This window comes from Oryctolagus cuniculus, chromosome 7 (genome assembly GCF_051225735.1).
Source record: "Oryctolagus cuniculus isolate XC-2025 breed Fujian yellow rabbit chromosome 7, ASM5122573v1, whole genome shotgun sequence".
Taxonomy (NCBI): domain Eukaryota; kingdom Metazoa; phylum Chordata; class Mammalia; order Lagomorpha; family Leporidae; genus Oryctolagus; species Oryctolagus cuniculus.
This window is the reverse complement of record NC_142873.1, coordinates 159,913,958-159,928,894: the sequence shown is the minus strand read 5'-3', so window position 1 is coordinate 159,928,894 and position 14,937 is coordinate 159,913,958. Positions and strand designations below refer to the sequence as shown.

Genomic DNA, 14,937 nt, shown 5'->3' with positions numbered 1-14,937 from the left:
TGTAGTGGGTAAAGCCACTGCCTGCAGTGCTGGCATCCTATATGGGCACTGGCTCGAGATCCAGCTGCTCCACTTCCGATCCAGCTCTCTGCTATGGCCTGGGAAAGCAGTGGAAGATGGCCAAGTGCTTGGGCCCCTGCACCCTCGTGGGAGATGCTCATGAAATTCCTGGCTTTGGGCCGTGCCGCGGCTCACTAGGCTAATCCTCCGCCTGTGGCACCAGCACCCCGGGTTCTAGTCCTGGTTGGGGCGCCAGATTCTGTCCCGGTCGCTCCTCTTCCAGGCCAGCTCTCTGCTGTGGCCCGGGAGTGCAGTGGAGGATGGCCCAAGTGCTTGGGCTCTGCACCCCATGGGAGACCAGGAGAACACCTGGCTCCTGGCTTCAGATCGGTGCTGCGTGGCGGCTGCAACACACCACCGGAGCAGCCATTGGAGGGTAAACCAATAAAAAGGAAGACCTTTCTCTCTCTCTCTCTCTCTCTCTCTCTCACTGTCCACTCTGCCTGTCAGAAAAAAAAAAAAAAGAAGAAGAAAAGAAAAGAAATTCCTGGCTTTGGATTGGCCCAGCTCCAGCCATTGTGGTCATCTGGGGAGTGAACCAGTGGATGGAAGATCTTTCTCTCTCTGCCTCTGCCTCTCTGTAACTGCCTTTCAAATAAATAATCTTAAAAAAAAATATTTCAAAGATTTCAAAGAAAATCATGGTGAATGTAAATAAAGGATCGGAGTCAGTAGCAGCATTTGTCAAGGTGTTCCTGGGAGAGGTGAGAGAGAGACGGCTTCTCCACACAGAAGCGGGAGGTCAAAGCAGGAAGCCCAGGAACTGGAAACTGAACTTACATAGGTTTTTATGTTGTGATCCTGTTTCTAATTTTTAAAAAAGGTTGTTTTTTTTTTTTTTTTTGCACTTATAATAATGATCTCTCTTCTCTATTAACACTAACTAAAACTCTGTGAAAATCCAGCCGGTGTCACTCAGACTGACTGAATACATAGGAAGGGATTTTGTTCAGCTTAGATTTAAAAAAATAAAAACACAGCAGCAGTCCACCCTTTCGAATCAGAGGCAGAGGAGCCAGCAAGAACCAAAGAGTAATATCAGCTACCACTTATGAAGCATGTAAGACCTTCCATGCACAGGCCTAAATTATTTTCAAACATTATCCCATTAATTTAAAAATAACCCTATGAAACAGATACTATCATCTCCATTTTATGGACGAGGAAATCAAGGCATGCAAGAAGTACTTAACTCCAACAAGGTCACACGGGAAGCAGAGGGCAGAATAAGGATTCAAACCCAATCTTCTTCTCCCATGCTCATACTCACAACCACTACGCTTTACTGTCTCCCAAAAATGAGAACCAAACTGAAAGAACTCCAAAGAGAAATAAAAACTCAAGAGTTCTTTAAACAATACCCTCTCCTGGACCACTCCTGTCCTAAAACTAGAGGACTGTCAGGTTTCACAAGGTGACCTTCTTGATAAAAACACATTTGACACTAAACCCTTCAGCAATATCATTCCATCTCAAGGCTTCAATTACCTGCAACCTCAGTATCTCTCTAACCTGTCTTCTTCCCAAACCTCCTTCAGTATTTCCACCTGCGTAGCACCAGAATCACTCAGCACCGTGAAAAGTACTACTTAGTGTCGCCTTCCTGCTCAAATCAGTTTCTCCTTCTGCATTCCCACTTTAGCAGTCTGTCACAGTTAATCCTGGTCACCTCTGCCTGAAGCCCCAGTGAAAACCATGCCTCACCAAAACAAAACAACTGCCAAATCCAACGGCCGCTGCCTCTACAACATCTCACGGCTGTCCCACCTCATCATTCCCACCACTACCTAGAAAGCTCAGCGTCCCGCTCCTTTCACCCAGGCTCCAGTCTCTAGCCTTCATCACACCCTAGAAACAGTTTTCCTAAGACACAACTCTAGCCTGCCATTCCTGTGCTAGTAAACCTTCCCAGAGGTCACTCCCCACCAGCCCATCACCTCTGCAAGGCTCCTACCCAGGCTATCTTCCCCTCAGGGAGCAGGCGGGGCTTCCTCCTCTGAACTTCACAGCGTCCTTCTCTTGACCCTCATCAGTTCCAGCCTCATGGCACAGGGGCCGTAAGGACATTCAAGCGTCCCGTTCCGCCTGGAAGACAAGATCCTCAGGAGCAGGGTCAAAGTCCGATCCATGTGTGAGTTTCCCACAGACACTACTGAGAATACACTGCACACAGTCAGAACTCAAGATACGTGATAAATTAAAGATTCAAATCAGCATTCTAGCTATAACACAAGCGTATCTGCATAAAGATTTGTGTCTATTTTCTCCAATTTTTTAAAATTATACAAAATTGTGGCCTGCACTGTGGTGCAACCTGCAGTGCAGGCATTCCTTATGGGCACCAGTTCAAGTCCAGGCTGCTCCACTTCCAATCCAGCTCCCTGCTAAAGCGCCTAGGAAAGCAGCATAAATGGCCCCAATACTTGGGCCCCTGAACCCACATGAGAGACCTGGAAGAAACCCCTGGCTCCTGGCTTCAGCCTGGCCCAGTCCTGGTCGTTGCAGCCATTTGGGGAGTAAACCAGCAGATGGAAGATTAATCAATCAATCAATCAATCTCTCTCTCTCTCTCTCTCTCTCTTCCCCCTCCCCCCCATTCTGCCTTTCAAATAAATAAATAAATATTTTTAACATGCACAAATCTGTGAAGAATAATTGTAACTTCCACAGTTTTATTTGTTCCTCAAACAGCTCCTTGGTGCGAATACAGAAGAAAGTATTATCAGGCAAGCAGATCAAGCAGTAACTCATGCCACTGCTCCCCAAGGCCAGCAGCCAGTCTCAGCTGGACACCTCTGGAGAAGTCTCGGGAAAGCTCCCCGAGGCCAGCAGCCAGCCTCAGCTGGACACCTCTGGAGGAGTCTCGGAAGAGCTTTCTCTTCATGTTGCTTTAAAGGACTCAAGGTGACTACTCTACTTAAAACATCACCACTTCTGCAAAACTTCTTGTTCAAACTCTGATATCTCTGCCACACTGTCCCCCCATCCCCCACGGCAAGGCTCATGGAAAAACTAAGTCACATATTTGAAGGCTAGGAGATAAAATGCTTGAATAACCTTGAACCCTGAAAGAGCAATTTGCCTTCCACAGCAGTTATACCTTGATAAAGGAAGAAAAATTAAAACATTATCACAGTCCTCCAATCAGCAAAATTTTAGACCCTGAAGTACCAAAGGAAGTCAGGGTACAGATAGCTCCGTGAAATTTCCTCTGTGCCAACAACAGCAGGTTTGGAGGACAAAATGAAAATACAAGACTATTTCCAGACATCCTGATAAAGAATGCTAATACTTACCCATGCAGAGTCACCATCACAGAAACAAATCCAGATTCTGCTTTCACTGTTTTGTACAACCCTGTAAGAGCCTAGGACGTAATCCAGGCCTCAGCTGAGAAGTAAGGAGTCCCTCTTGAAACTAAAAGGAAAAGGAACTATCTCATGACCAGATTCTCCAGTTTTAAGAATCAATGTCTGGAATCTAACTCAAGAATTAAAAGTACTAGTTGACTTTTTACCGTCCTGCAAACAGCTAACTCAAGGACCCCTACCAACAGCTTTGGCACACCAATGCAAGAAGCCTGTTTCTCAAAGCCCCGGGCTCCTTAGCAGTTCAGGAGCGCCCATTCTGTCTTGCCCTTCCCTCACCTTCACCTCTCCCAGCAAGCACACCAGGGCACACTACAATTGCTTCTTCTACACAGAGCCAGGTCTCACCATGTACACAGATTTTACTTGACCTCTTTCTCTGGGGAAGCACCCTGAGAAGTATACCAGCAACGCATCTGCCTGCACAGGATGCTACCCTAGCACCAACGGGAAAACAGGAGAGGCTGTAAAAGATATATAAAAATCAGGAAATACTACCTTCGATCCAATTAAAATTTTACTTCCAAGACAGACTGTTTTTAAAAAGTCAAATGTCGGGGCTGGCGCTGTGGCATAGCAGGTAAAGCCACCGCCCACAGTGCCAGCATGTCATATGGGCACATGTTTGAGTCCTGGCTGCTCCACTTCCCGTCCAGCTCTCTGCTATGGCCTGGGAAAGCAGTAGAAGATGGCCCAAGTGTTTGGGTCCCTGCACCCGCGTGGCAGACTCGGAAGAAACTCCTGGCTCCTGGCTTCAGATCCGTGCAGCTCCAGCCATTGCAGCCAATTGGGGAGTGAACCAGCGGATGGAAGACTCTCTTTCTCTCTGCCTCTCCTTCTCTCTGTGTGTAACTCTGACATTCAAATAAATAAGTAACTCTTAAAAAAAAAAGTCAAATATCAAATGTCAAAATTTTAAAAAAAGTCAAATATCAAATGTCAAAATTTAAAAAAAAAAAAAAAAAAAGCTGCATTCAACCATGTATTCAGTCACTCAGCCCACTGTGTTCCAGGCAGAACCCTGCTGAACATGCTGACTGCCTGGATAGGCCGGAAGTATAAGGAAACTGGGTCTAAATTTAACCCGAAAATTCAAGCAAGAGCTGACCAGGCTAGGGAAGAATGCTCTCTGCCGGAGGACTTCACACAGAGCACTCACTAGAGTGCACTTCAAAAGCTCGGGGAAAGCTGAAAAGGTAGGTGTAGAAGCAGGCTGACCCTGGCCTAGCAGTGAAGACGCTCACAACCTGCATCAGAGTGCAAAGTGCCAAGGTTCAACCCCTGGCCCCAACTCTACTCTTCAGTTTCCTGCCAAGGCAGAACTTGGGAGGCAGCATGTGCTCAAGTAACCGGGTTTCCGCCAATCATGCAGAAGACCTGGATGAAGTTCCACGCTCCTAGCCCAGCACCAGCTATTGCTTTTGAGGAAAGAACCAGGAGATGGAAGGTTGCTCTATGTCTGCGCTTCTCATTCTCTCTCTCCCTCGCAAAGAAAATTTTTTTAAGTTTTTAAATTTATTTTTAAATTTTAAAAAAAATTGAAGGAACCAGCACTGTGGCATAGTGGATAAAGCTGCAGCCTGCAGTGCCGGAATCCCATATGGGCGCTCGCTGAAGTCCCAGCTGCTCCTCTTCTGATCCAGCTCTCTGCTATGGCCTGGGAAAGCAGTGGAAGAGGCCCAAGAGCTTGGGCCTTGCACCCGTGCGGGAGACCAGGAGGAAGCTCCTGGCTCCTGGCTTCAGATCAGCCCAGCTCTGCATGCTGCAGCCATCGAGGGAGTGAACCAGTGAACAGAAGACCTTCCTGTCTGTCTCCCCCTCTCTCTGTCTGAAACTCTACCCTCAAATAAATAATCTTTTTTTAAAAAAATTGAAATCCATGAATAGCTTTTCCTTATTTTAAGATTTTATTTATTTGAAAGGCAGAGTTACAAGGACACAGAGAGAGAGCTTCCATCCACTGGTTCACTTCCCAAATGGCTGCTCCAGCGAGGGCTGTACCAGGCTGAAGCCAGGAGCCAGGAGCTTCCTCTAGGTCTCCCACGTGGGTGCAGCGGCCCAAGGACTTAAGCCATTTTCCACTGCTTTCCCAGGCACATCAGCAGGCAGCTGGATTGGAAGTGGAGCAGCTGGGACTCAAACCAGTGCCCACATGGGATGCTGGCATTGCAGGTGATGCCTTAACGCACCATGCCACAACACTGGTCCCTTAACGCACCATGCCACAACGCTGGTCCCTTAACGCACCATGCCACAACACTGGTCCCTAGCTTTACAATAACAGGCATTTTCCATGAGCTCTCATGAACCCATACAATCAGACTGCAAAGTTTTAAAAGTTCAAAAGCTTCCAAAGAAGACAGCAAAGAGTCAGTAAGCACAAGAAAAGATAAAGAAATGCAAATCAAAACTATAATAATGCACCACTTCACACCCACCAGGATGGTGGACACACAAGACGTGGTAGTAAGCACTAGTGATGATGTGGAGAAACTGGAACCTTCATATATGGTGTAGCAACTGTAGAAACCAGTACAGCAGCTCTTCAAAATGTTAAATATCGAGGTACCATGTGACCCAACAATCTTACTCCTATGCATGAATGTTCACTGAAGCATTATTTAAACCAGGGAGAAAGTAGAGCCAAATAACCACTGACAAATGAATAAATAAAATGCAGTATAACCATATGAAGACCATTATTTGGCAATAAATAGTGAATGAGGTACAGATGCCAGCTGCAACATGGGTGAATCTTGAAAAACATTATGTGGGGGCCGGCGCTGTGGCACAGCAGGCTAAAGCCCCAGCCTGCAGCACCAGCATCCCATATAAGTGCTGGTTCGAATCCTGGCTGCTCCTCTTCCAATCCAGCTCTCTGCTATGGCCTAGGAAGGCAGTAAAAGATGGCCCAAGTCCTTGGGTCCCTGCACCCTCGTGGGAGATCTGGAAGAAACTCCTGGCTCCTGACTTCAGCTCAGCTCAGCTCTGACCATCACAGTCATTTGGGGAGTGAACCAGTGGAATGGAAGACCTCTCTCTCTCTCTCTTGCTCTACTTCTCTCTGTTAACTCTTTCAAATAAATAAAATAAATCTTAAAAATAAATAAATAAAAAAAAGAAAGAAAGAAAACATTCTGTGAAGCCAAAACAGCCTGTCATCAAAGATCACATTCTATGACCCAATCTATGTGCAGCGTCCAGAACAGGCAGATGCATACAGGAAGTATGCATCAGGGAGTGCCTAGGCTGGGGACAGGTAGGAAAGGAAATAAGGAGTAACTGCTAACGATGCAGGGTTGCTTCTGGGCCTAATTAGATGTTCTAAAATTGTGCTAGTGCTTACACAACTCAGCACACAAAGCCAACTGAACCAATGAGGAAACTGTGTGATGTCTGAATTGCGTCTCCATAAAGCTGGTACAGAACAAAAGATCAATAGGACTACAGTGGTGCAGCGCAAACTGTACAAGGCAGGGATGTGAACAGGAGACTGGTTTGGAAGCTGTAAAGTAATTCAAGTGCAGCAGCAGCCTGAACAAGGGTACTAGACTGGGAAGAGACACAGGAAAAAGAAACAACACTTCATTCCTGACAACGGGAAGAGGAACCATCACTGCACAGAGATGCTGGCTTAGACACCTGCAACAGGAAAACACAGCAAGGTATGCTTGGGAGAGGGCAAATCCACTGTAGTTTGAAGTTTAATCGTATTCTTAAAGGAGAAGATCGTGTTTTTAAGAGGCTATAAGCTTTCTTAGTCAGGCATTTGTTTATTCAATTTTTAAATACAATTTAATGTTAGTTATGTTTTTAAGTGGAGCTGGATGTTATTTAAAGGGAATTAAGTCCATTCAACTTGAATTAATCAACATGTATCAAAAACTATACCAAAAGTTATTTTTCTTTTATCTTTATATAACATGTGCTAAATTAATGAATACACTAATAAGATTTATAAATTGAATTTAAAGCTTAAGGAAAACTGGGCTTTATAATTTTTAACTTTAATCAATTGACTATTACTGTTGTATAGTAGTAAGAGTAAGTAGCTGAATATCTCTGACATAGGCCGGCGCCGCGGCTCACTAGGCTAATCCTCCGCCTTGCGGCGCCGGCACACCGGGTTCTAGTCCCGGTCGGGGCGCCGGATTCTGTCCCGGTTGCCCCTCTTCCAGGCCAGCCCTCTGCTGTGGCTAGGGAGTGCAGTGGAGGATGGCCCAGGTGCTTGGGCCCTGCACCCCATGGGAGACCAGGAAAAGCACCTGGCTCCTGGCTCCTGCCATCGGATCAGCGCGGTGCGCCGGCCGCAGCGCGCCGGCCGCGGCGGCCATTGGAGGGTGAACCAACGGCAAAGGAAGACCTTTCTCTCTGTCTCTCTCTCTCACTGTCCACTCTGCCTGTCAAAAAAATAAAAATTAAAAAAAAATAAAAAAAAATATCTCTGACATGTAGCATGAGCAAATTGAGAGGTTCCAGGACCAGCGTTGTAGAGCAGCAGGTTAAGCCGTTACTGGCATTGCATACGGGCATCAGCTGGAGACTTGGCTGCTCCCCTTCTGATCTAGTTCCCTGATAATGTGCCTGGGAAAGCAGTGGAGGATGGCCCTGCACCCATGTGACAGACCTGGAAGAAGGTCTGGCCTCCTGGCTTCAGCCTGGTCCATTCCCAGCTATTATGGTCATTTGGGGAGTGAAACAGCAGATGGAAGACCTCCCTCCTTCTCCCCCTCCCTCTCCCTCTCCCTCTCCCTCTCTGATTGATGCTGCTTTCTCTGTGAAACAGGAAATGAGGTCATTAGTTCAAAGGGTGAAGTGAAAGATGAGCAGTGAGAGAAAGTGGACAAGGAATCCAAATTCAATGACTAGGTGAAATAAAAGCAAATGAGAAAAGGTGAGGCACAGGATGGGAATACATACCCAACACACCTCATCACATGGAGACTGCAGTTTCAACAATGCATCATTAACTGAATGCTTCCTCTTTACAATTACTTAGCAGCACGCTGACTCGCTTCCAGCGTGTGTGCTTGTATATGGCTACTCCAAGATGTAAAAAGAACTATCTCGAGAATTTTGATTTTCAGCCATAATTTAAAGATAGAAATAACTAAGAGGAAAATATGATTCTACTTGTATAATGAACTTGAAGAATATTCTACACTCTAATCTCAACTGTGGCCAAAAAAATCTTTCTAGGAAAGAAATTATGCAGAAGATGATTTTATTAGTCAGCTTTGTGTCACTGTGACACGCTACTTATGAAGGCACAAGGCTTCTTTTGATTCACAGTTTTTGGGGGTTCAAAGTCCATGACTGCATGGGTCTTGTAGGTCCAGCTGTCTGCAGAGGCCAGAGAAGGCAACAGCAAAGCACATGAGAGAAATCACACGGGCAGCCAGGCAGCGGGGACAGCTGGACCTCCGGCTTGTGTAACCAGCCCTCTTGTGAGGACTTCCTCTCGAGGGCACACCCACAACAAACGAAGACCCTCCCATTAGGCCCACCTCATAAACACCAGCACTGGAGTAAGCCTCTGCCCTTAGCGCCATTAACAGAAGGTTTTAGACTTCAAATATCTGCATGAGTTAGCCATAGCCTATACAAGCCAGCAATCAATTTAACTTAAGTTTTAAAAGAATTTAAAAAGAATTATTCATTCATTGCACTTTAACGTCATTTCCAGGTTCTTCTCCCTCTGATCACTAAATCAGGATTCTAAGCCAGGGCTGTCAAACGAAACTTTGGCAATGATGGAACCACTCTTATCTGTGCTATCCAGTACAGTAGGCCCTGGTCACCAGTAACTGCTAAGCACATGAAATGCAGCCAGTATGAACTTAATTTTAAATTTTATTTTAAATTTTATTTAATTTTAATTAATCTAAGTTACCACTTGAGGCTAGGGTCTACCACAGAGAACACACAACAGACTTTCCTATTCAAGAAGTATATGGGGGCTGCATTGGCATACCAGTTAAGAGACTGCTTGGGACATCTACATCCCATATCAGAGAGCCTGGGTTCAAGTCCTGGCTCTACTTCTGATTCAAATTTGCTACTCATGTACACCCTGGAGGGCAGAAAGTAGATGGCTAGGAGCCCCAGATTGAGTTGCTACCTCCTGGTTTCATCTTGGCCCAGCCCCAACTGTTGTAGGCAATTGGGGAGTGAACCAGTAGATGGAAGTTCACTGTTTGTCTGCCTTTCAAATAAAATGGAAAAAATATTTATTCATATATACATATTTGTGTATATATATCATATATATATATCACAAAATCATACATAAATTTGATTGCAAGGGGTCACTGCCCTTGGATTATAATTAGGGCTTTACGAAGACACTGGCAAAAAATGACCCACATGAAAGATCTCCATGAGTAAGATCCCAGTGGAAAGAAGGGGCCAAAAAGAAGGTACCTTTCCCCAAAGGGAGGAGAGAACTTCCACTCTAACTATAGCCTTGTCGAAATAATATTGGAGTTTGTGGACTCAAGAGGCTTCCATAGCCTTGGCAGCTCATAACAAGAGCCGTGGGTGATTACTGACATCATAAATAAGAGTGTCAATTGTTAAATCAACAACAAGAGTCACTGTGCACTTGCTCCCCATGTAGGACCTCTGTCCTTAATGTATTATACTATGAGAATTAATGGTAAAACTAGTCTTCAAACAGTACTTTATACTTTTGTGTGTCTGTGTGGGTGCAAGCTGTTGAAATCTTTACTTAGTATAGAGTTTATCTTCTATATATAATCAAAAATGAATCTTAATGAAGAATGGGATGGGGGCCGGCGCCGCGGCTCACTAGGCTAATCCTCCGCCTAGCGGCGCCGGCACACCGGGTTCTAGTCCCGGTCGGGGCGCTGGATTCTGTCCCGGTTGCCCCTGTTCCAGGCCAGCCCTCTGCTGTGGCCAGGGAGTGCAGTGGAGGATGGCCCAGGTGCTTGGGCCCTGCACCCCATGGGAGACCAGGAAAAGCACCTGGCTCCTGGCTCCTGCCATCGGAACAGCGTGGTGTGCCGGCCGCAGCGCGCCGGCTGCGGCGGCCATTGGAGGGTGAACCAGCGGCAAAGGAAGACCTTTCTCTCTGTCTCTCTCTCTCACTGTCCACTCTGCCTGTCAAAAAAAAAAAAATTAAAAAAAAAAAAAAAAAAGAATGGGATGGGAGAGGGAATAGGAGGTGGGATGGTTTGGGGGTGTGATGGTTTAGGGGTGGGAGGGCAGGTACAGAGGGAAGAACCGCTATAATCCAAAGTTGTACTTATGAAATTTATATTTATTAAATAAAAGCTTTATATAAAAAATGAAATAAATCAAAAAGCAATAATTAGGGCTTTCCCAATAACACAAAATTTAATTTTCAGCATTGTAGTAGCACTGTTTCAGCCACAACTAGATCTAAGAGGCTATGCCACCCAGCAGTCAAGAGCACAGGTCAGGAACCAGACTGCAGTAGCTGACTTGCAGCCCTACTGTCTCCCAGCTGTGTCCTCAGTTTATTCATTTAAAGAAATAACAGCATGTATGTGTCACAAAGAACATGAAGAAGATACGGATGAAGAACAGTATTGTGGCATATTGGAGGCACTAAATAAAATGCTACTTTTTTTAAATCTACGGTTAATGTATTGCTCACAGAAATGTAAACTGGTGGGGTGGGCACTGTGGTGTAGTGGGCTAAGCCTCCACCTGCAGCGCCAGCATTGCATGTGGGCACTGGTTCCAGTCTCAGCTGCTCCTCTTCCGATCCAGCTCTCTGCTCTCGCCTAGGAAAGCAGTAGAAGATGGCCCAAGTGCTTGGGTCCCTGCACCCACTTGGGAGACCTGGAAGAAGCTCCTGGCTTCAGATCAGCCCAGCTCTGGCCACTGCTGCCATTTGGGGAATGAACCAGCATATATGGAAGACCTTTTTCTCCATCTCTCCCTCTGTCTATAACTCAAACTCTCGAATAAAAATAAATAAATACATCTTAAAATCAAAAAAAGGAAAACTGCTATAACCTTTTCTGAGACTAATTTAGTAACTAAAATGTGCCTTACTCAGTAACTCCACTTTTAGGAATTCATCCTACAAAAATACTCACAGGTTTATGAAAAGATTATGACAAAGATGACAACTGTAGCATCATTCATAAGAGCAAAACTTGGACACACCCAAACGTCCATCAGTAGAGAACTGGCTTACCTAAGACGCTAACATTCCTGACTACAGATAACAGAATTTCTTAAAATCAGGCTGTCATGCAGCAGTTCACACTGTCGCTCTGCAACGCGGGCATTCCACGCTGGAATGCAGGTTTGAGTCTCAGCTGCTCCGTTTCCAGTCCAACTCCCTGCTAATGTAACTAGGAAGGCATCAAAGGATGGCTTCTGCAACCCATGTAGAAGACCCAGCTGGAGTTCTTGGCTCCTGGCTTCAGCCTGCCTAGATCTGGCTGTTTGGGCCATTTGGGAAGTAAACCAATGGATGGAAGACTGATAGACCAATCGATCCATCTATCTCTCTCTCTCTCTCTCTCTCTGCCCTTTTTTTTTTTTTAACAGGCAGAGTGGACAGTGAGAGAGAGAGACAGAGACAAAGGTCTTCCTTTGCCGCTGGTTCACCCTCCAATGGCCACCGCGGCCGCTAGCCGGCGCACCGTGCTGATCCGACGGCAGGAGCCAGGTACTTATCCTGGTCTCCCATGGGGTGCAGGGCCCAAGCACTTGGGCCATCCTCCACTGCACTCCCGGGCCACGGCAGAGAGCTGGCCTGGAAGAGGGGCAACCGGGACAGAATCCGGCGCCCTGACTGGGACTAGAACCCGGTGTGCCAGCGCCACAAGGCGGAGGATTAGCCTAGTGAGCCGCGGCGCTGGCGTCTCTCTCTGCCTTTGAAATAAATAAATAATTTTTAAAAATAGGTTTTATGTGTATGCCAGTGTGGAAAAATCTTCATGATTTGTGATGAAGTTAAAAAGAGTAACTTATAGTACAATATATAAATATCTTAATTTTAATTGAAAAAGAAATTGCATCTAGTATCAATTTTTTCTTTTTGGTTAGAAATAATATACTTCAGGATAGGCACTGTGGCACAGCAGGTTAAGCCACCACTTGCAATACCTCTGTAACGTATCAAAGTGCCTGGCTGGAGTCCTCTTTACTTCACACTTCCATTCCAGCCTCCTGCCAACACACCTGGGAGGCAGCAGATGACAACCCAAGCATCTGGGCTCCTGCAACCCTTTGGGAGACCCGGACTGAGTTCCTGGCTTCAGCCTAATCCAGCCCTGGACCAAAGAATGCGGATCTCTTCCTGCCTCCCCTGATCCCGACCCCACGTCTCTCCCTCTTTCCATCTCGGTCACGCTTTCAAAATAATAAAATCTTTATATAAAAAAATACTATATAGCAAAGTGAGAATTACCATTTTGGGAATCAGAACTATTGGGTATTTTTAATTTGCTGAATTATGTATCTCTGCGTTATGCAAAGCTTATAATTAGCACATACTAAATTTTTTAAGATTTACTTATTTATTTGAAAGTCAGAATTACAGAGATGGAGAAACGCATACAGAGAGAGAGAGACAGAGACAGAGACAGAGACAGAGACAGACAGAGACAGAAATCTTCCATCTGCTGGTTCACTCCCCAAATGGCCACATTGGCCAGGGCTGGGCCAGGCTAAAACCAGGAGCCAGGAGCTTCCTCCAGGTCTCCCATGTGGGTACAGGGGCCCAAGGACTTGGGCCATCCTCTGCTGCCTTCCCAGATGCATTAGCAGGGAGCTGGATCAGAAGCAGAGCGGCTTGGACTTGAATCCCTGCCCATTTGGGAACCTGGTGTCACAGGTGGCAGCTTAATCCACTGCCACACAATGCCCGGCCCCACACATTAATTTCATGAGCCAGAAAAAAAGAATGAGGGGCTGGCGTTTAAGTCCAAGCTGCTCCACCTCTGACCCAGCTCCCTGCTAATGCACCTGGGAAGGCAACAGAGGATGGCCTGAGTCCTTGGGCCCCTGTACCCACATGGGAGACCTGGAGGAAGCTCCTGGCTTCAGCCTGACCCATCTGCTGTGGCCAGCAGATGGAAGATCTTGATCTTGATCTCAATCTTTCAATCTCTCTATTTCTCTGCCTAACTCTCTCAAACACATAAATAAATGTTAAAAAAAAAAAAAAAACCATAGAACAATAACAAACAGATGCCCTCTAACAGGGCAGGCTTTGGCACAGCAGTTAAGTAGCCGCTCACGATGCTGGCACGGCATACTGGAATGTCTGGTTTGAGTCCCACCTCCTCTGCTTCCAATCCAGCTTCCTGCTAATGTACCTGGAAGGCAACACGTGATAGCTCCAGTTCCTGGGCTGCTGCCACTCACGTGGGAGACCAGCATAAAGTCCTTGGATCCTGCCTTGGCCTGGCCCAGCCCTGGCTCTCACAGGTACTTGTGGAATGAACCAGCGGATGGAAGATCTCTCCGTGTCTATCTATCTGAGTTTAAAATAAAATAAAATAAAAAATTGTCTTTAACTTTCAATAGACTTTAGCACTGTAGAAATTGTTTATGCTACAAATACTGTTTAGGGAAAGATATTGAACCACATGTGTGTACACATATATGCATGTGTATTTGTATATATACATATATTCACAATTTTATAAACCAACATAATTTTGTAACACATATGACTAGAGAAAAAAACTGAGACACCAAAATGCAAATGGTTATTCTCCCCAAATTCCATGAAAGTAGGGATTTCAATCATTTTCTACTGAAATACTCTCTAACAAACATGTGGAATGAAGAAAATATTTCTAGTTATAACATATTTCTAAGTTGGACTAAAACATAATACCCAGTCAAATATTTTGTTTTGATAATTGACACTTTCGGACGGCACTGCGGCATAGCAGGTTAAAGCCCAGCCAGTGGTGCCAGCATCCCATATGGGTGCTGGTTTGAGTCCTGGCTGCTCCACTTCCGATGCTGCTCCCTGTTGACAGTCTGGGAAGGCAGTGGAGGATGGCCCAAGTCCTTGTGCCCCTGCACTCACTTGAGGACCCGGAGGAAGCTCCTGGCTCCTGGCTTCGGATTGGCTCAGCTCTAGCAGTTGCAGCCATTTTGGGGAGGACCTCTCTGTCTCTACCTCTCTCAGTAACTCTTTCAAATAAATAATAAAATAAACCTTTTTTTTAAAATTGAAACTTTACATTTATCCTCCTGAAGCATCATTCTAAATAAAATTTTTACAAAATAAATCTCAGAATTCATCAAAGAAAGTAGTAAAATTACACACCTTTCTTACATAAAAACTTCACTTTGGCCTAGAGGAATTCAACAAGGAAAACCAATGTCTCTAAGAAAAATAAATTTTCTTCTTTTAAAAAACGGGATTTCCACTGAATAAGTGAACATCTGGCTTGCACTTCTGATACCTGAACATTATGAAATAAATAAGAAAGAATTTTATTGACTGAATTGCCAAAGAAAAGTTTTAAAATTTTTAAATGCC

At 45.4% G+C, this 14,937-nt stretch overlaps 1 protein-coding gene across 3 annotated transcripts in view; it reads right to left on the bottom strand.

The window, feature by feature from the left end:
• The window catches only part of RERE (arginine-glutamic acid dipeptide repeats), a 439,397-nt gene that overhangs the window by 384,298 nt on the left and 40,162 nt on the right, over nucleotides 1-14,937 (bottom strand). The gene's annotated exons all lie outside the window — the stretch shown is intronic.